This window comes from Aegilops tauschii, chromosome 3, assembly GCF_002575655.3.
Source record: "Aegilops tauschii subsp. strangulata cultivar AL8/78 chromosome 3, Aet v6.0, whole genome shotgun sequence".
Taxonomy (NCBI): Eukaryota; Viridiplantae; Streptophyta; class Magnoliopsida; order Poales; family Poaceae; genus Aegilops; species Aegilops tauschii.
The window spans coordinates 47449763-47471502 of record NC_053037.3 but is presented as its reverse complement, the minus strand read 5'-3'; the positions used below and the strand labels follow the sequence as shown (position 1 = coordinate 47471502).

Here is a 21740-nt window from a genome sequence, read left to right as displayed (position 1 = left end):
GGGGTAGTAGAGGCTGATTGCCTTGCTTTGATTGGAATGCAATGAGTTACAACCGAGGGGGCTCGTGTCCTTTTATAGATGATTCAAACCGACTATAGGGCTAAGATATTTCTACTAGCTGGCCGCCTCATCTCATACGTGTACTAGACTAGAAACTACTACTAGTTACGTACATCTCAACATCAGCTAGCTAGCTTGCCTTAACTGGTAAGCCACGCAAATGTTACCGACTTGCCGACATGCTGATTTACTTCGTAGGTAAGTAATTTGGTGCTGCTGCCGCTGCATGCACTGGAAGACCAAGGTTGACTCAACAATGGCCACCACCGACGAGTTATCGATGAAGCTCCTGATCGACACCAAGTCTCTGAAGGTGTGCTTTGCCGAGGCCGGCAGCGACGTCGTGGAGTTCCTCTCCGGCCTCCTCTCCCTGCCGCTGGGTACCGTGACCACCCTGCTCACCAAAGAGCGCATGGTAGGCAGCATCGGCAATGTGGTCGGCAGCATGGAGAAGCTGGACGCCAACTACAAAAGCAAGGAGCTGCGCCTCAGCCCGAAAGTCGGCCACGCCACGCTCTCCCGCCTGCAGCAGCTGCTGAGCCCTCAGCTCACCAACGGTACCGGCAACGGCAGCCTCTTCACACGCCGTAACACTAGAAACTCAGGCGCGTACAATGAGCATAGCAGTGAATACGTGGCCGCGATGCTCGCCGCCGCCAGAGCCAACGGGAACGTGGCTCCTGCCGTAGCAGCCACGACCACGGTGCTGCCCGCGTCCACATACACGGTCGGGGACGACCTCTCGGTGACGCCGACATCTTTTTTCACGACCATCCCGATGCTGGGCATCACGCCACTACCGGAACGGGACTCAATGCCGACGGCCGAAGATATGCCGACAGCCCCCGTCGGCCTACTATGGGCTATGCCGACAGCCAGGTCCAGGGCGTCAGGTTTGTAAGGCCGTCGGGCTACCCGTATGTATGCCGACGGCCCCCGTCGGCACAGAAAAGCCGTCGGCCTATATGTGCGTACACCTACACCCGCCGTCGTCATACATGGGCCATCGGCATAGGTGTGGGCCAGGCGACCCCTCTCATAACCGACGACTAACGACGTTTAAACTATGCCGATGGCACAGACGGGCGGCCGTCGGCATAGATTTGCACGCCACGTCATCGATCAGAAGCGCACCGACCAGCGTCTATGCCGACGGCTGCCATTGGCATAGCTGCCACCTCATCGATCTGCGGCGCACCGGCCACCTACCCCCTACCGCATTATCATTGATCAAACTTGTGCACCTGCTAGCATTGACACTTCATAAATTCTTTCTTTTATCATTTACCTACTCGAGGACGAGCAAGAATTAAGCTTGCGGATGCTGATACGTCTCCAACGTATCTATAATTTATGAAGCATTCATGCTATTATATTATCTATTTTGGATGTTTATGGGCTTTACTAAGCACTTTTATATTGTTTTTGGGACTAACCTATTAACCGGAGGCCCAGCCCATATTGATGTTTTCTTGCCTATTTCAGTGCTTCGAAGAAAAGGAATATCAAACGGAGTCCAAACGGAATGAAACTTCGGGAGCATTATTTTTGGAACGAACGTGATCCAGGAGACTTGGAGTTGAAGTCAAGAAAGCTTCGAGGTGGCCACGAGGCTGGAGGGCGCGCCCCCCCTACTGGGCGCGCCCCCCTATCTCGTGGGCCCCTCGAGCATCCCCCGACCGACTTCTTTCGCCCATATAAGTCCATATACCCTAAAAACTTCGGGGAGAACAATAGATCGGGAGTTCCGCCGCCGCAAGCCTCTGTAGCCACCAAAAACCTCTCGGGAGCCTGTTCCGGCACCCTACCGGAGGGGGGATCCCTCACCGGTGGCCATCTTCATCATCCCGGCGCTCTCCATGACGAGGAGGGCATAGTTCACCCTCGGGGCTGAGGTTATGTACCAGTAGCTATGTTTTTTATCTCTCTCGTGTTCTTGATTTGGCACCATCTTGATGTATCGCGAGCTTTGCTATTATAGTTGGATCTTATGATGCTTCTCCCCCTCTACTCTCTTGTAATGGATTGAGTTTTCCCTTAGAAGTTATCTTATCGGATTGAGTCTTTAAGGATTTGAGAACACTTGATGTATGTCTTGCCGTGCTTATCTGTGGTGACAATGGGATATCACGTGATCCACTTGATGTATGTTTTGGTGATCAACTTGCGGGTTCCACCCATGAACCTATGCATAGGGGTTGGCACACGTTTTCGTCTTGACTCTCCGGTAGAAACTTTGGGGCACTCTTTGAAGTACTTTTGTGTTGGTTGAATAGATGAATCTGAGATTGTGTGATGCATATCGTATAATCATGCCCATGGATACTTGAGGTGACAATGGAGTATCTAGGTGACATTAGGGTTTTGGTTGATTTGTGTCTTAAGGTGTTATTCTAGTACGAACTCTATGATAGACTGAACGGAAAGAATAGCTTCGTGTTATTTTACTACGGACTCTTGAATAGATCGAGCAGAAAGGATAACTTTGAGGTGGTTTCGTACCATACCATAATATCTTCGTTTGTTCTCCGCTATTAGTGACTTTGGAGTGACTCTTTGTTGCATGTTGAGGAATAGTTATATGATCCAATTATGTTATTATTGTTGAGAGAACTTGCACTAGTGAAAGTATGAACCTTAGGCCTTGTTTCCTAGCAGTGCAATACCGTTTGTGCTCACTTTTATCATTAGTTACCTTGCTGTTTTTACAATTTCAGATTACAAAAACCTATATCTACCATCTATATTGCACTTGTATCACCATCTCTTCGCCGAACTAGTGCACCTATACAATTTACCATTGTATTGGGTGTGTTGGGGACACAAGAGACTCTTTGTTATTTGGTTGCAGGGTTGTTTGAGAGAGACCATCTTCATCCTACGCCTCCCATGGATTGATAAACCTTAGGTCATCCACTTGAAGGAAATTTGCTACTGTCCTACAAACCTCTGCACTTGGAGGCCCAACAACGTCTACAAGAAGAAGGTTGCGCAGTAGACATCAAGCTCTTTTCTGGCGCCATTGCCGGGGAGGTGAGTGCTAGAAGGTATATCTTTAGATCTTGCAATCGGATCTTTTAGTTTCTTGTTTTATCACTAGTTCAGTTTATAAAAGAAAACTACAAAAAAATGGAATTGAGGGTACCTCATATGCTTCATCTTTTTAATGTCTTTCGTGAAAATAAGGATTCCGATAATTGTGCTCAAGTGCTAGAAGAAGAATGCATTAGAATGTTTGGCACTAAATATTTGAATGATGAGCATGATTGCAATGTTGTTAGTATGAATTCCTTGAATATCCATGGTGCTAATGATATGCAAAGCCACAAGCTTGGGGATGCTATGTTTGATGAAGATGATATGTTTAGTCCCCCAAGTTTTGATGAGCAAATTTATTATGATGAAAGCATGCCTCCTATTTATGATGATTATTGTGATGACACGTATGCTATAAAGAAGAAAGATAACCATGAAACTTGCCATCGGGATTTTAATTTCCAATTGGATTATGCTTCACATGATAGTTATTTTGTTGAGTTTGCTCCCACTATTCCGAAAGAGAAGAATTTTGCTTATGTGGGGAGTAATAAAATTTCTATGCTTGTAGATCATCAAAAGAATGCTTTATGTGGTAGTTATATTGTTGAATTCATTCATGATGCTACTGAAAATTATTATGAGGGAGGAATATATGCTTGTAGGAACTGCAATAATTTCAAGTTTCCTCTCTATGTTCTTAAAATCTTGAGGTCATGCTTGGTTTGCCTTCCTATGCTAGTTGATTATTGTTCTCATAAGTCATATTCTTCATGATGCTCTCTTTATGTTTCAATTCTTATCTTTTATGTGAGCATCATTGAAATCATCATGCCTAGCTAGGGGCGTTAAACAATAGCGCTTGTTGGGAGGCAACCAATTTTATTTTTGTTTCTTGCTTTTTGGTTCTGCTTAGTAATAAATATTTCATCTAGCCTCTGGTTAGATGTGGTTTTATGTTTTAATTAGTGTTTGTGCCAAGTAAGACCTATAGGATCTTCTTGGATGATAATTATTTGATCTTGCTGAAAAAGACAGAAACTTTCTGCTCACGAAAACAATTGTTAAAAATCAACAGAACGTGATAAAATACTGATTCCAATTGCAGTAGATCAATAAACAAATTATCTAGGTCTTCCTAGTTTGGTAGAATTTTTTGAGTTCTAGAAGTTTGCGTTAGTTACAGATTACTACAGACTGTTCTGTTTTTGACAGATTCGGTTTTCTATGTGTTGTTTGCTTATTTTGATGAATCTATGAGTAGTATCGGAGGGTATGAACCATAGAGAAGTTGGAATACAGTAGATATTACACCAATACAAATAAATAATGAGTTCATTACAGTACCTTGAAGTGGTGTTTTGTTTTCTTTGGCTAACGGAGCTCACGAGATTTTCTGTTAAGTTTTGTGTTGTGAAGTTTTCAAGTTTTGGGTAAAGATTCGATGGACTATAGAATAAGGAGTGGCAAGAGCCTAAGCTTGGGGATGCCAAAGTCACCCCAAAGTAATATTCAAGGACAACCAAGAGCCTAAGCTTGGGGATGCCCCGGATGGCATCCCCTCTTTCGTCTTCGTTCATCGGTAACTTTACTTGGAGCTATATTTTTATTCCCCACATGATATGTGTTTTGCTTGGAGCGTCATTTTATTTTGTTAGTATTTGCTTTCTGTCATTTATAATAATGTTTTGCATCTCTATTTTCAATAAAAATGTCAAGGATAGCCTTTACCATACTTATTTTGCAAGTATACATGTTGCTGTTTCAAAACAGAAAGTTTACCGCTGTTGCAAAAATTCCCTAGAAAAGTCAGAATGTAATAAAATATTGAAACCTTTTGCATAATAAGCTATGATAAATTTACTACAGTTGGAATTTTTTTTTTCATAATTTTTGGAGTTAGGGAAGTATGATGAATCTTGCATTCTTTTACAGACTGTACTGTTTTGGCAGATTGCTGTTATGTTTGCATTGTTTGCATATGTTTGCTTGTTTAATGATTCTATTTGAGGATAGGAGTATTAAATATGCAGAGACATTTAGTATGAAATGTTGAATAATAATTTTAGTGATTTGCTACACTATAGTATGATAAGGTTTTTGCATTGGTTTATACTAACTTATCTCACGAGTCCTTGTTGAGTTATGTATGGATGAAGCTTTTGAGATTTAGGAAGACCGAGATATAAAAGGAATTAAGGAGACACAAAACCTCAAGCTTGGGGATGCCCAAGGCACCCCAAGATAATATTTCAAGAAGTCTCAAGCATCTAAGCTTGGGGATGCCCCGGTAGGCATCCCACCTTTCTTCTTCAACAACTATCGGTTAGTATCGGTTGAGCCTAAGTTTTTGCTTCTTTACATGAGTTGTGCTATCCTTGCAATGTCATTTTATTTTGTTTTTCTTGCTGCTTGAATAAAATACCACGATCTGACATTCTTAAATGTTAAAGAGTCTTCACATAGTTACATAATTATTTAACTACTCATTGATCTTCACTTATATCTTTTTGGAGTAGTTTGTCATTTACTCGTGTGCTTCACTTATATTTTATGAGTAAATGGTTGAATGAGTTGAATGTCATAAATCTGAAATTATATATGTTTCATATGCCTTTCCCATGGGGAGTAATGACTTCACATATAAGAAGTAGAGGTAGTAAATTTATTGAAGGTTAGCAAACATTGTATTGGTCACTTGAACAATTCATGAAAGAATATTGAAGGAAGAGAGATTTCACATATAAATATACTATCTTGGACATCTTCTATGATTGTGAGCCCCATTAATTATTTTCAAACCTGAGCAAATTAGTTGAAGTTGGACAAGGAAGACAACGTAATGAGTTATGCTTGGGTATATTTGTATAGAAGTTATATTGTTATAGATCCTCCAACATGTGGTGCTTGCTTTTTAGAATCCTTTGCTAGCCAAAATATCTGTACTAAGAGGGAATACTGCTTGTGCATCCAAATTCCATGAACCAAGTTTCTTCCATGAGTGTCCACCATACCTACCTATATGCGGTATTTACCTGCCGTTCCAAGTAAATTTGCATGTGCCAAACTCTAAAACTTCGAATAATAATCTGTTGTGTATGCCCGAATCGCTCATGTAGCGACTAGGGGCTGTCAGTATCTTCCATGCTAGGTGGGTTATTCTCACGATGAGTGGACTCCGCTCATCATTCACGAGAAAATGGCTGGTAACTGGGATGCCCAGTCATATGATCAAAAGATCAAAATCAAATCAAAAATAATTGCAAACAAAACACCCCAGGATTGATGTTAGTTGGAGGCACCCGGTGTTTCGGGCAAGCCATGGATTGATGATTGTTGGTGGAGGGGGAGTAAAAACTTTACCATTTTGTTTGGGAACCGCCTATAATGTATGTAGTATGGAAGATATTGGGAACTCTTGGTTGTTATGTTGACAATTAGATCATACCTCTGAAAATTATTTATCTCTATTTCAAAATCGAGCTCTGGCACCTCTGCAAATCCCTGCTTCCCTCTGCGAAGGGCCTATCTTTTACTTTTATGCAAGAGTCATTAGTATTCCTTCTCATTCCTACCTACTCTTTAGTTGGCAAGCATCGTGTGTTGGGGAAAGATCTATGCATATATGGCCATGCAAATATATTTGATCATGAATTATTATTGTTGACAATTATCTATATAATAAGTGAGTTGGGAGGCGAAACACTAAGCCCCTATCTTTCTCTGTGTTCGATGGATGCTATTTGTTCTAAGAATATGCTTTGAGTGGTAGCAATCATGGAAGACTATATGATAGTTGAGTATGTGGAGTTTGCTAAATCAAAGCTCTGACATAGACCATTCCTGAAAATAAGATGAATTGTAATTGTTTGATGACTGAGAATGAAGTTTGCTAGTTTTCAAGAAAGTTTATGGTCTATGCTTTAACATGTGAATAGCTTGTTACTTGATCTTGAGAAGTTTTATAGATGAACTACTGCTATGATATATAATCACGCTAGAAAAGGTGATTGAAATTATCATTGATCAAACTTGTGGACCGGCTAGCATTCACAATTCATAAATTCTTTCTTTTATCATTTAACTACTCGAGGACGAGCAAGAATTAAGCTTGCGGATGCTGATACGTCTCCAACGTATCTATAATTTATGAAGCATTCATGCTATTATATTATCTGTTTTGGATGTTTATGGGCTTTACTAAGCACTTTTATATTCTTTTTGGGACTAACCTATTAACCGGAGGCCCAGCCCATATTGATGTTTTCTTACCTATTTCAGTGTTTCGAAGAAAAGGAATATCAAACGGAGTCCAAACGGAATGAAACCTTCGGGAGCGTTATTTTTGGAGCGAACGTGATCCAGGAGAGTTGGAGTTGAAGTCAAGGAAGCTTCGAGGTGGACACGAGGGTGGAGGGCGCGCCCCCCTACTGGGTGCGCCCCCCTATCTCGTGGGCCCCGCGACCGTCCCCCTACCGACTTCTTTCACCTATATAAGTCCATATACCCTAAAAACTTCGGGGAGAACAATAGATCAGGAGTTCCGCCGCCGCAAGCCTCTGTAGCCACCAAAAAAATCTCGGGAGCCCGTTTCGGCACCCTGCCGGAGGGGGGATCCCTCACCGGTGGCCATCTTCATCATCCCGGCGCTCTCCATGACGAGGAGGGCGTAGTTCACCCTCGGGGCTGAGGGTATGTACCAGTAGCTATGTGTTTGATCTCTCTCTCTCTCTCGTGTTCTTGATTTGGCACGATCTTGATGTATCGCGAGCTTTGCTATTATAGTTGGATCTTATGATGCTTGATGTATGTTTTGGTGATCAACTTGCGGGTTCCGCCCATGAACCTATGCATAGGGGTTGGCACATGTTTTCTTCTTGACTCTCCGGTAGAAACTTTGGGGCACTCTTTGAAGTACTTTTGTTTGGTTGAATAGATGAATCTGAGATTGTGTGATGCATATCGTATAATCATGCCCACGGATACTTGAGGTGACAATGGAGTATCTAGGTGACATTAGGGTGTTCGTTGATTTGTGTCTTAAGGTGTTATTCTAGTACGAACTCTATGATAGATTGAACGGAAAGAATAGCTTCGTGTTATTTTACTACGGACTCTTGAATAGATCGAGCAGAAAGGATAACTTTGAGGTGGTTTCGTACCCTACCATAATCTCTTCATTTGTTCTCCGCTATTAGTGACTTTGGAGTGACTCTTTGTTGCATGTTGAGGGATAGTTATAGTGAAAGTATGAACCTTAGGCCTTGTTTCCTAGAATTGCAATACCGTTTGTGCTCACTTTTATCATTAGTTACCTTGCTGTTTTTACAATTTCAGATTACAAAAACCTATATCTACCATCTATATTGCACTTGGATCATCATTTCTTCGCCGAACTAGTGCACCTATACAATTTACCATTGTATTGGGTGTGTTGGGGACACAAGAGACTCTTTGTTATTTGGTTGCAGGGTTGTTTGAGAGAGACCATCTTCATCCTACGCCTCCCATGGATTGATAAACCTTAGGTCATCCACTTGAGGGAAATTTGCTACTGTCCTACAAACCTTTGCACTTGGAGGCCCAATAACGTCTACAAGAAGAAGGTTGTGTAGTAGACATCAATAGGCATCACGTCCGTGACAAGTAGACCGACTCCTGCCTGCATCTACTACTATTACTCCACACATCGACCGCTATCCAGCATGCATCTAGAGTATTAAGTTCATAAAGAACAGAGTAACGCATTAAGAAAGATGACATGATGTAGAGGGATAAACTCATGCAATATGATATAAACCCCATCTTTTTATCCTCGATGGCAACAATACAATACGTGCCTTGCTGCCCCTGCTATCACTGGGAAGGACACCGCAAGATTGAACCCAAAGCTAAGCACTTCTCCCATTGCAAGAAAGATCAATCTAGTAGGCCAAACCAAACTGATAATTTGAAGAGACTTGCAAAGATAACTTAATCACACATAAAAGAATTCAGAGGAGATTCAAATATTTCTCATAGATAAACTTGATCATAAACTCACAATTCATCGGATCTCGACAAACACACCGCAAAAGAGTTACATCGAATAGATCTCCAAGAAGATCGAGGAGAACTTTGTATTATGATTCAAAGAGAGAGAAGAAGCCATCTAGCTAATAACTATGGACCTGAAGTCTGTGGTAAACTACTCACAACTCATCGGAAGGGCTATGGTGTTGATGTAGAAGCCCTCCGTGATCGATTCCCCCTCCGGCAGAGCGCCGGCGAAGGCTCCAAGATGGGATCTCGCAGATACAGAAGGTTACGGCAGTGGAAATAGTTTTTCGTGTGCTCTTCTGATGTTTTCGGGGTACATGGGTATATATAGGAGGAAGGAGTAGGTCGGTGGACGCCCGAGGGGCCCACGAGATAGGGGGGCACGCCTAGTAGGGGGGGCGCGCCCTCCACCCTCGTGGCCGCCTCGATTGCTTCTTGACTTCCACTCCAAGTCCTCTGGATCACGTTTGTTCCAAAAAGATCGCTCCCGAAGGTTTCATTCCATTTGGACTCCGTTTGATATTCCTTTTCTTCGAAATACTGAAATAGGCAAAAAAACAGCAATACGGGCTGGGCCTCCGGTTAGTAGGTTAGTCCCAAAAAAATGATATAAAAGTGTAAAGTAAAGCCCATAAACATCCAAAACAAGTAATATAATAGCATGGAACAATAAAAAATTATAGATACGTTGGAGACGTATCAAGCATCCCCAAGCTTAATTCATGCTCGTCCTCGAGTAGGTAAATGATAAAAACAGAATTTTTTATGTGGAATGCTACCTAGCATAATTCTCAATGTAATTTTCTTTATTGTGGCATGATTGTTCAGATCCAAATGATATAAGATAAAAGCTTATAAAACATAAAAACAATAATACTTCGAAGCATCCTAGCAAATAATCATGTCTTATCAAAATAGCATAGCCAAAGAAAGCTCATTCCTACAAAATCATATAGTTAGGCCATGCTTCATTTTCATTACACAAAATACTCCCATCATGCACAACCCCGATGACGAGCCGTGCAATTGGTTCAAACTTTTTAACGCGCTTCAGCTTTTTTCAACTCTTACGCAATACATGAGCGCAAGCCATGGACATAGCACTATGGTGGTATATGGTGGTGGTTGTAAAGACAAAAAGGGAGAAGATAGTCTCACATCAACTAGGCGTATCAACGGGCTATGGAGATGCCCATCAATAGATATCAATGTGAGTGAGTAGGGATTGCCATGCAACGGATGCACTAGAGCTATAAATGTATGAAAGCTCAACAAGAGAAACTAAGTGGGTGTGCATCCAACTCGCTTGCTCACGAAGACCTCGGGCATTTTGAGGAAGCCCATCATTGGAATATACAAGCCAAGTTCTATAATGAAAAATTCCCACTAGTATATGAAAGTGACAACATAGGAGACTCTCTATCATGAAGATCATGGTGCTATTCCGAAGCACAAGTGTGGAAAAGAGATAGTAGCATTGTCCCTTCTCTCTTTTTCTCTCATTTTTTTATATATTTCTTTTTCCTTTTTTATTTCTTTTTTTTCTTTCTCTTTTTTTTATTTTTTTTTCTTGGTGGGCTTCTTTGGCCTCTTTTATTTTTATTTTTATAAAGTCCGAAGTCTCATCCCGACTTGTGGGGGAATCATAGTCTTCATCATCCTTTTCTCACTTGGGACAATGCTCTAATAATGAAGATCATCACACTTTTATTGATTTACAACTCAAGAATTACAACTCAACACTTAGAACAAAATATGACTCTATATGAATGCCTCCTGCGGTGTACCGGGATATGCAATGAATCAAGAGTGACATGTATGAAAAATTATGAAGGTGGCGTTGCCACGAATACGATGTCAACTACATGATCATGCAAAGAGCAATATCACAATGATGGAGCGTGTCATAATAAACGGAACGGTGGAAAGTTGCATGGCAATATATCTCGGAATGGATATGGAAATGCCATAATAGGTAGGTATGGTGGCTGTTTTGAGGAAGGTAAATAATGGGTGCAAGATACCGCCGAAAGTTGCGCGGCATAATAGAGGCTAGCAAAGTGGAAGGGTAAGTGTGCGTATATCCATGGACTCACATTAGTCATAAAGAACTCATATACTTATTGCAAAAGTTTACTTAGACCTCGAAGCAAAGTACTACTATGCATGCCCCTAGAGGGATAGATTGGTAGGAAAAGACCATCGCTCGTCCCCGATTGCCACTCATAAGGAAGACAATCAAAAGAGCACCTCATGCAACAAATTTGTCACACAACTTTTACCATACGTGCATGCTACGGGACTTGCCAACTTCAACACAAGTATTTCTCAATTTCATAATTACCCAACTAGCATGACTCTAGCAATACTACCTTTATATCTCAAAAGAATTATCAAGCATCAAATTGATCCTAGTGTTAAATGCACTTTCTATGATAGTTTTTATTATACTCAACTTGGATGCTCATCATTCTAGGACCAAATTTATAACCATAGCAAATACCATGCTGTTATAAAAGACTCTCAATAATATAAGTGAAGCATGAGAGATCAACAATTTCTTCAAAATTAAGCCACCGCAATGCTCTAAAAAATATAAGTGAAGCACTAGAGCAAAAACTATCTAACTCAAAAGATATAAGTGAAGCACATAGAGTGTTCTAATAAATTATAATCATGTGGGTTTCTCCCAAAAGGTGTGTACAGAAAGTATGATTGTGGTGATCTAAAAAGCAAAGACTAATATCATACAATATGCTCCAAGCAAAACACATATCATGTGCCGAATAAAAATATAGCTCCAAGTAAAGTTACCGATAAACGAAGACGAAAGAGGGGATGCCTTCCCGGGGCATCCCCAAGCTTAGGCTTTTGGCTATTCTTGAATATCTTGGGGTGCCATGGGCATACCCAAGCTTAGGCTCTTGCCACTCCTTATTCCATAGTCCATCAAATCTTTACCCAAAACTTGAAAACTTCACAACACAAAACTCAAGAGAAATCTCGTAAGCTCCGTTAGCGAAAGAAAACAAAACACCACTTCAAGGTACTGTAATGAACTCATTCTTTATTTATATTGGTGTTAAACCTACTGTATTCCAACTTCTCTATGGTTTATAAACTATTTTACTAGCCATGGATTCATCAAAATAAGCAAACAACACACGAAAAACAGAATCTGTCAAAAACAGAACAGTCTGTAGTAATTTGTAACTAACGCAAACTTCTGGAACTCAAAAAATTCTACCAAAATAGTATGACCTAGATAATTTGTTTATTGATATACTGAAATTGGAATCAGTATTTTATCACGTTCTGGTGATTTTAAACAATTGTTTTCGTGAACAGAAAGTTTCTGGAATTTTCAGCAAGATCAAATAACTATCGTCCAAGAAGATCCTATAGGTTTAACTTGGCACAAACACTAATTAAAACATAAAAACACATCTAAGCAGAAGGTAGATGAAATATTTATTCAACAACAGAAAGGAAATATATTGGGTTGTCTCCCAACAAACGTTTTTCTTTAAAGCCTTTTAGCTAGGCATTGATAATTTTAATGATGCTCTCATAAAAGACAAGAATTGAAGCGCGAAGAGAGCATCAGGAAACACGTGACAAACACATCTAAGTCTAACATACTTCCTATGCATATGCATATTATAGGCAAACAAATTATCATAGCAAGCAAAAACTAGCATATGCATGGAAGCGGAAAGAAACAATAGCAATCTCAACATAACGAGAGGTAATTTATTATCATGAAAATTTCTAAAACAATATTTTCCTCTCTCATAATAATTACATGTGGGATCATAAGCAAATTCAACAAAATAGCTATCACATAAAATATTTTCAACACGATCCACATGCATGCAAAGTTGGCACTCTTCCAAAATAGTGGGATTAACATTAACTAAAGTCATGACCTCTCCAAACCCACTTTCAATATTATTGCAAACACTATTATCAATCTCATATTCATCATGGGGCTCAAATAAATTTTCAAGATCATAAGAAGAATCACCCCAGTCATGATCATTGCAACAAGTAGTGGACATAGCAAAACTAGCATCCCCAAGCTTAGGATTTTGCATATTATTAGCACAATTGACATCAAGAGAATTTATAGTAAAATCATTGCAATAATGCTTTTTATTCAAGGAGCTATCGTGAATCTCTTCATAAAGTACTTCATCACAATTTTCAGATTCACAAATTTCAAGCAAAACTTCATAAAGATAATCTAGTGCACAAAACTCACTAGCAATTGGTTCATCATAATTGGATCTCTTAGAAAGATTAGCAAGCAGATGAGGATCCATAGATCTTAGCTTCTCTGTTTAGCAATAAATACTCAACTATTCCAACCAAACGAGCAAACGAGCCGAGTAAGAATTAAGGCAAACAAAAAGACGAACAGAAGAAGCGCGAATAAAACGGCAAGGGTGAAGTGGGGGAGAGGAAAACGAGAGGCAAATGGCAAATAATGTAATGCGAGGGAGATGAGTTTGTGATGGGTACTTGGTATGTCTTGACTTGAGCGAAGACCTCCCCGGCAACGGCGCTAGAAATCCTTCTTGCTACGTCTTGAGCTTGCGTTGGTTTTCCTTGAAGAGGAAAGGGTGATGCAGCAATAGTAGCGTAAGTATTTCCCTCAGTTTTGAGAACCAAGGTATCAATCCAGTAGGAGGCTCCTCAAAAGTCCCACGCATCTACACAAACAAACAAGAACTCGCAACCAACGCAATAAAGGGGTTGTCAATCCCTTCACGGCCACTTGCGAAAGTGAGATCTGATAGAGATAATATGATAAGATAAATATTTTTGGTATTTTTATGATATAGATTGGAAAAGTAAAGATGCAAATAAAAGTAGATGGCAAACTTATATGATAAAAGATAGACCCGGGGGCCATAGGTTTCACTAGTGGCTTCTCTCAAGATAGCATAAGTATTACAGTGGGTGAACAAATTACTATCGAGCAATTGACAGAAAGCGAATAATTATGAGATTATCTAGGCATGATCATGTATATAGGCATCACGTCCGTGACAAGTAGACCGACTCCTGCCTGCATCTACTACTATTACTCCACACATCGACCGCTATCCAGCATGCATCTAGAGTATTAAGTTCATAAAGAACAGAGTAACGCATTAAGAAAGATGACATGATGTAGAGGGATAAACTCATGCAATATGATATAAACCCCATCTTTTTATCCTCGATGGCAACAATACAATACGTGCCTTGCTGCCCCTGCTGTCACTGGGAAAGGACACCGCAAGATTGAACCCAAAGCTAAGCACTTCTCCCATTGCAAGAAAGATCAATCTAGTAGGCCAAACCAAACTGATAATTCGAAGAGACTTGCAAAGATAACTTAATCACACATAAAAGAATTCAGAGGAGATTCAAATATTTCTCATAGATAAACTTGATCATAAACTCACAATTCATCGGATCTCGACAAACACACCGCAAAAGAGTTACATCGGATAGATCTCCAAGAAGATCGAGGAGAACTTTGTATTATGATTCAAAGAGAGAGAAGAAGCCATCTAGCTAATAACTATGGACCTGAAGTCTGTGGTAAACTACTCACAACTCATCGGAAGGGCTATGGTGTTGATGTAGAAGCCCTTCGTGATCGATTCCCCCTCCGGCGGAGCGCCGGCGAAGGCTCCAAGATGGGATCTCGCAGATACAGAAGGTTACGGCGGTGGAAATAGTTTTTCGTGTGCTCTTCTGATGTTTTCGGGGTACATGGGTATATATAGGAGGAAGGAGTAGGTCGGTGGACGCCCGAGGGGCCCACGAGATAGGGGGGCGCCCTCCACCCTCGTGGTCGCCTCGATTGTTTCTTGACTTCCACTCCAAGTCCTTTGGATCATGTTTGTTCCAAAAAGATCGCTCCTGAAGGTTTCATTCACTTTGGACTCCGTTTGATATTCCTTTTCTTCGAAATACTGAAATAGGCAAAAAAAACAGCAATACGGGCTGGGCCTCCGGTTAGTAGGTTAGTCCCAAAAAATGATATAAAAGTGTAAAGTAAAGCCCATAAACATCCAAAACAAGTAATACAATAGCATGGAACAATCAAAAATTATAGATACGTTGGAGACGTATCAGGTGCCGCCGCCAGCACCTGGAGGGGGGAAACAGCCGCATCGGATCTATACGTTGGGGACGTTGCTCCCAGTTCTATCTATGGGCTGACCTACCACAACAGGGTGGTGTGGTGGCATGACTGAAGAGGCGGCACGCGTCTCCGGGGTGTGGCCCCCTCACGGACGGCGCCACCGCCGGCACTTGGAGGGTGGAAACGGCCGCGTCGGGTCTACATGGAGGGCATCTTGCTGTGGGTTTTGCCCGGACATTGCTCCCAAGTGTTCGTATGGGCTGACCTAACCCAACCGGGTGGAGAGGTCTACTGGTCAAAGCCGTCCGTGGCAAGTCAAAGGGCTTGATCTCGTGGTCAAACGCTACAGGGTTAGGCGGAACGGGCCCCTGGGGGTAGCAATGCCACCGGAGCGTCGCACCGGGCCCTCATACATGTTGTACGGTTTGGTGGCATGTCTGAAGACGCAGCACGCGTCTCCGGGGTGTGGCCCCCTCACGGACGGCACCGCCGCCGGCGCCTAGAGAGGGGAAACGACCACGTCGGGTCTACACGGAGGTGATCTTGCTGTGGTTTTGGCCCGGTCGTTGCTCCCAAGTGTTTCTATGGGCTGAGCTAACACAACCGAGTGGACAGCTCCAGTGGTCAAAGCCCGTTCGGCGAAAGTCAAAGGGCTAGATCTCGTGGTCAAACACTACAGGGTTAGGCAGGACAGGGCCTTGGGGGGTAGCAATGCCACCGGAGCGTCGCACAAGGCCCTCAAACATGTCGCACAGTGTGGTGGCATGTCCGAAGAGGCGGCACCCGTCTTCGGGGTGTGGCCCCCCACACGGACGGCGCCGCCGCTGGCACCTGGAGGGGGAAAACGACCGTGCCGGGACTACACGGAGGGGTTATTGTTGTGGGTTTGCCGTGGATGTTGCTCCCAAGTGTTCCCTATGGGCTGACCTACCACAGCCGGGTGGAGAGGTCCAATGGTCAAAGCCCGTCTGTGGAAAGTCAAAGGGGTAGATCTCGTGGTCAAACGCTACAGGGTTAGGCGGGACGGGGCCTTGGGGGTGGCAATGCCACCGGAGCGTCGCACCTGGCCCTTATACATGTCGTACGGTGTGGTGGCATGTCCAAAGAGGCAGCACGCGTCTTCGGGGTGTGGCCTCTCTCACGGACGGTGCCGCCGCCGGCACCTGGAGGGGGGAAACGGCCGCGTCGGGTCTACACGGAGGGGTTCTTGCTGTGGGTTTGTCCCGGACATTGCTCCCAAGTATTCCTATGGGCCGACCTACCACAGCCGGGTGGAGAGGTCCACTGGTCAAAGCACGTCCGTGGAAAGTCAAAGTGCTATATCTCATGGTCAACCACTACAGGGTTAATCAGGCGGGACGGGGCCCGGGGGGTAGCAATGCCACCGGAGCGTCGCACCGGACCCTCATATATGTCGTACGGTGTGGTGGCACGTTCGAAGAGGCGGCACACGTCTCCGGGGTGTTGCCGCCCTCACAGACGGCGCCGTGACCGGCACCTGGAGGGGGAAACGGCCGCGTCGGGTCTACACGGAGGGGTTCTTGTTGTGGGTTTGCCCCAGACGTTGCTCCCAAGTGTTTCTATGGGGTGACCTACCACAACCGGGTGGAGAGGTCCACTGGTCAAAGCCCGTCCGTGGAAAGACAAAGGGCTAGATCTCATGGTCATCCGCTAGAGGGTTAGGCGGGACGAGGTCCCTGGGGGTAGCAATGACACCGGACCGTCGCACCCAGCCCTCATACATGTCGTACGGTGTGGTGGCATGTCCTAAGAGGTGGCACGCGTCTCCCGGGTGTGGCCCCTCTCACAGACGCCACCGCCGCCGGCACCTGGAGGGGGTAAACGGCCGCGTCAGGTCTACACGGAGTGGTTCTTGCTATGGGTTTGCCCCGGACATTGCTCCCAAGTGTTCCTATGGGCTGACCTACCACAGCCGGGTGAAGAGGTCCACTGGTCAAAGCCCGTCCGTGGAAAGTCAAAGGGCTAGATTTCGTGGTCAACCGCTACACGGTTAATTAGGCGGGACGGGCCCTTGGGGGGTAGCAATGCCACCGGAGTGTCCCACCGGGACATCATACACGCCGTACGGTGTGGTGGCATGTCCGAAGAGGCGGCACGACCGCTAAGGCCGTGATCACCAAATTTTGGGTAAGTTCTCTTCTGAATCACTTGTCTTCAGTTTCGTTCGTAGTTTATCATTAATTCACTCAACTCATGCTTTGTTTGCTTCTGGTTTTATGCATGATTGCAGGAACTCTATAGATTTCTTGACGAGCACAAGGCCAGAGCCGACGTGGTCTTGCTGGCGGCTGCGAAGAAGAAAGATCGTCAGTTGCAGTACGAGGTGCGCTGGGTTGCCGTATCGCACTACTACCACACCTACCTTCATCAAAAGATGAGCAAAACTGAAGCGAAGAAGCAACGACTTACCTTGAACAAGGAGCAGTTCATGAGGGTAACTATTACTGACTTTTCATTCCAACATATAAGCAGTCAATTTAATTGTTTCGTGCTCACATGTCATGCTTCCATTTTTTAGGTTATTCCTCCTTGGTGCTATGGAAAGGATGACAGATGGGTGAGTTTGGTGGATAGGTGGCTCGGTGAAGATGCAGAGTTTGCTGCCAAGAGCAGCAAGGCCCGGGCTAACCGTGGAGAAGACGGGACACACGGCCAAGGAAACAGGAACCACTGGTGCTTCAAGGCAATGAAGGTATATGTATATGCATGATGCATTTTTTTCTTCTTTTTACCGTCATGTTCTTATGTATGGCTAACTTCTATTTCACGTTGCAGGAGGACAAGTTGAAGAGGCTGCTCTCAGACATGGAGTCGTGGAAGATGGCCCGTGAGCAGAGTGATCGCAAGGCCGGCGAGAGCGAGTACTATGGCAAAACCGAGGAGCACCTGCAGTCTTACACGGAGCAATTTCAGAGGTTGCATCCTGGTCCGGATGCTCCTGACGTCGTCCAGTCTCAGATCGACGACACGGCGGTGGTGGCCATCCAGCCGATGTCCCATGGCCGGTACCCGTGTTTCGATGGCTTGATCACTCCTTCGGTCTCGTACACACGGCTTCGGGCTACCAACCCGAGCCCGTTAGAGAGTATGGGGCGTTTGCAGCCTCCCTTAGCCTGCCAGCATGCTGTAAGTACTTCCCCCTTATCTTCTTTCTCTCTAACTTTCTCAGTTTATTTTCAGCATTGCCCACTTAGAAACAACCTAAATTTTGTAGGCATATAAGGCCTTTGTCGAGCATAGGAATCTTGAGGTGCGGGAGTACTTGCAACGAGTGAAGGCAAACGATGATTACAACTGTCAAATGATGACGGTTAGTTTTGCCCTCTTAAAACCAACCTAAAATTTGCACTTTCATTCCTTCTGACCTTCTAGTTTGCTTGTTTAATTAACATCCAGGCTATGTTGGCGTTTTGGACTAACCGCACGGATCCACCACAAATGGGATCCCCACAACCACCTGCTGGAGAACCCCCACACATGCCCACGTTCGATAAATGGTTGGCACTAGGCAGTGACACTCCGGTTAGTACATTTTCCCTTACAATCTCTTCATTCAACACTGTCATGTCATATTTACCATTACAATCTCTTCTCAAACATGTAGGGCACCGGCGGCTCAATTCCAGTCACTCCAATCTGGCAAGGAGGTGGCGGTCTTGGCGGTGGTGGTCTTCGTGGTGGCGGTCTTGGCGGTAGTGGTTTTGGCTGTGGTGGTCTTGCCTGATGTCGATGATGATACCCGTGCCTGTGGCCGTCGTGCCATACTTATCATGTTCCTACTTCTTAGTTTCTTTAGATGACGATGATGATGTTCCATGTCTTGCATTACTTATGTTCATGAAGTTTCGGCAATGATGATCTTTAGATGATGAACTTGAGTATCTTTAGATGATTATGATGATCTTGAGTATCTTTAGATGATGAACTTGATGATGATCTTGAGTCTCAGATGATGATCTGTCATATTTCTGTGTATATATGCATACTGTCATATTTTGTGTCTTTGAATGTTGTCAAACAGAATGAAAAGAGAGAAAACAGAGAAAAAAAACAGAACAGATCTATGCCGACGGCTAGGCCGTCAGCATAGATATGGCCAGGAGAAACCAGGAGCTGCCACATGGCACTGGTATGCCGACGGCCTGGCGTCGGCATACCCCTCTGTCAGGAGCGACCAGCGGCTGCCGCGTGGCACTGGTATGCCGACGGCTAGGCCGTCAGCATAGATTTCGATCTATGCCGACGGCCAGGCTGTCGGCATACCAGTGCCACACGGCAGCCCGTGGTTGGCCAGTGTGTTTGACGGCGCCGTCCGTTGCCGTCTGGTGAAAATCTGCGCCGACGGTGTTTCTATGCCGATGGCCGTACGAACGTCGTTAGCATATACGTCTATGCCGACGGCTTTTCTATGCCGACGGTCTGACACAACTACGCTGACGTTATCTACGCCGACGGGGATATGCCGACGAGGTCGTCGGCATAGAGCTAGGCTGACGGCAATGGGCCTAAGCCGATGGCTGGAGGCCGTCGGCATAGGGTGTTAGTCCGGTAGTGCGCGGTTTGCGCAGTGCGGCGTCAAGGACTTCAGCGTGATGTAGGAGAAGACAGTGAAGATCGGCAAGGAAGAGGTTCTTCTACTTGGTGTAGTGCCTAAATTTCTTTCGAGCCTTTGAACTTTAGGTGGTGATTTTTCCCTGAACTGGACCGATGATTGATTTTAGTGCATTGGGTTTTGAAATGTAGGCACTGGCGATACTCGTTGCTTCCCTCAAGTCGAAGACCGTTCTGACTGACGTCTTCCTGCCGAAGAAGAATGCTCGCTGCAAGAGGGAACCTCCCGAGGAAGTCATTCAGTTATGACTTATGAACGAGTACACAAAGTTTTCTGAAAGAGTTACGAGAGAAATGAGATAGATTTCCATATGACTTGGTACTGTTAGTACTTGCTTGTTTAGCTGTGATGAATTAATGAGAAGACATCTTGCTTCTTTGGTTTCTGCTATCATTCTGCAAAAGTGCATATGAATACAAGGACCTACCAATAATCCTAGTTAGAACCTTTGCTTGGTGATGAGCATTTTGTCAGAATTGTCAATTGACTCGAGATTTGAACTATATTCCAACCATTTTACTATGTTTTAATAAAATTAGGGCAGGTTTTTCTCCGGTTCCATTAATCATGAAACCTTCCTCAATTCGCACCAGTGCGAGTTTAAGTGCACAGCCATGAGGAGGAGAGGGATATAACAGAAAAGCAAGCTATCCTATTACATGCCAAATTTTCGGGCAACACATATCAGCATATCTAGATACTATACCTTTGTGCTTCATACTGAAGTTGACTGGAAGCACGCTCGGGGTCAGGGGTTTAGAAGAAAACCGGTTGGTGAGTAGGAGCTGCTTAAGGGATGCAGTTTTTTACATTCGCGTTCCGTATGCCGCGGGAATCCCAGACACTCATCAGGAATGCAGTCCAATCAATTGGCCGAGCGATGCAGCAACCGTATTGCTCATGATTTGACCGCATCTGGAGCCCCAGGCTATAGATTCGTTTTCTCGCTAGGCATGCCTTGCGCCCTTTTCCCTCCATGCTCGTGTTTAAGTGGCAGATCAGCCCCATGATTTTATCTGGTATTCATAATTAACGTCGCTAATTACTGTGGGATGATTATATGTTAATTCATGAAACCACTAATCATATAGTAAAAGCGCTAAAATAATCATCTGCGTGCAATATTTATGAAGGTCTTGTCCAGAGTTTATCACAACTTCACAAGTATAATTTTCTTAAGAACTCTATGAAAGATGTGTCTGAACTTTGCAATAAAATTAGAAGAACTTTTCAAAAACCAATAAAGACCCAAAGTTTTTTGAGTTTTGATGATAAAGTTCCACAAAGGTTTTAATAAAATTCTTTAACTATTTTTCAGATGTTACGAACTATGCTAGATTTTATGAAAAGTTCTTCTGTTTTTCATGGCAAAGTTCAGATACCAATTGAACAAAATTTGGTTCACTTCGAAACTATTTAAAGAACTTCTTTCAGAACAATTTAAACAACAGGATATTTTAATTTTGGTACACGTTAGAATTACTTCTAGCAACATAGGCTAGAGAGATAATCACAGGAATTAATTCTATAGCCGAGGGGATAAAATGAATCTAGCTAGCTACAGCTCCACCTACTACCTGACATGACTACCCTGGGTCCTAGCATGCCCTTGTGAGCTTTCTCACATGCATCATGGGCAGGTTTGGGCGGTGGAGATAAGCGTTGTGAATGTAACGCGAAGGTAAAGGCCTTTTTCCCTGCTCAAGTAGCTCTCCAAAAGTCCATTCTATTCTCAGAGAAAATGCATAAGCGAATCTAGAAAGAAAATGAAGACTGGGCTCAAAATTAACACCTAAAAAACCAAACGTTATTTGAAGGTAAATAGCC

At 43.7% G+C, this 21740-nt stretch overlaps 1 pseudogene; it reads left to right on the top strand.

Moving 5' to 3' along the window:
- The first annotated feature begins 316 nt into the window (after positions 1–316).
- LOC120975539 (uncharacterized) lies at positions 317–20161 on the top strand (annotated as a pseudogene).
- The last annotated feature ends 1579 nt before the right edge of the window (positions 20162–21740 follow it).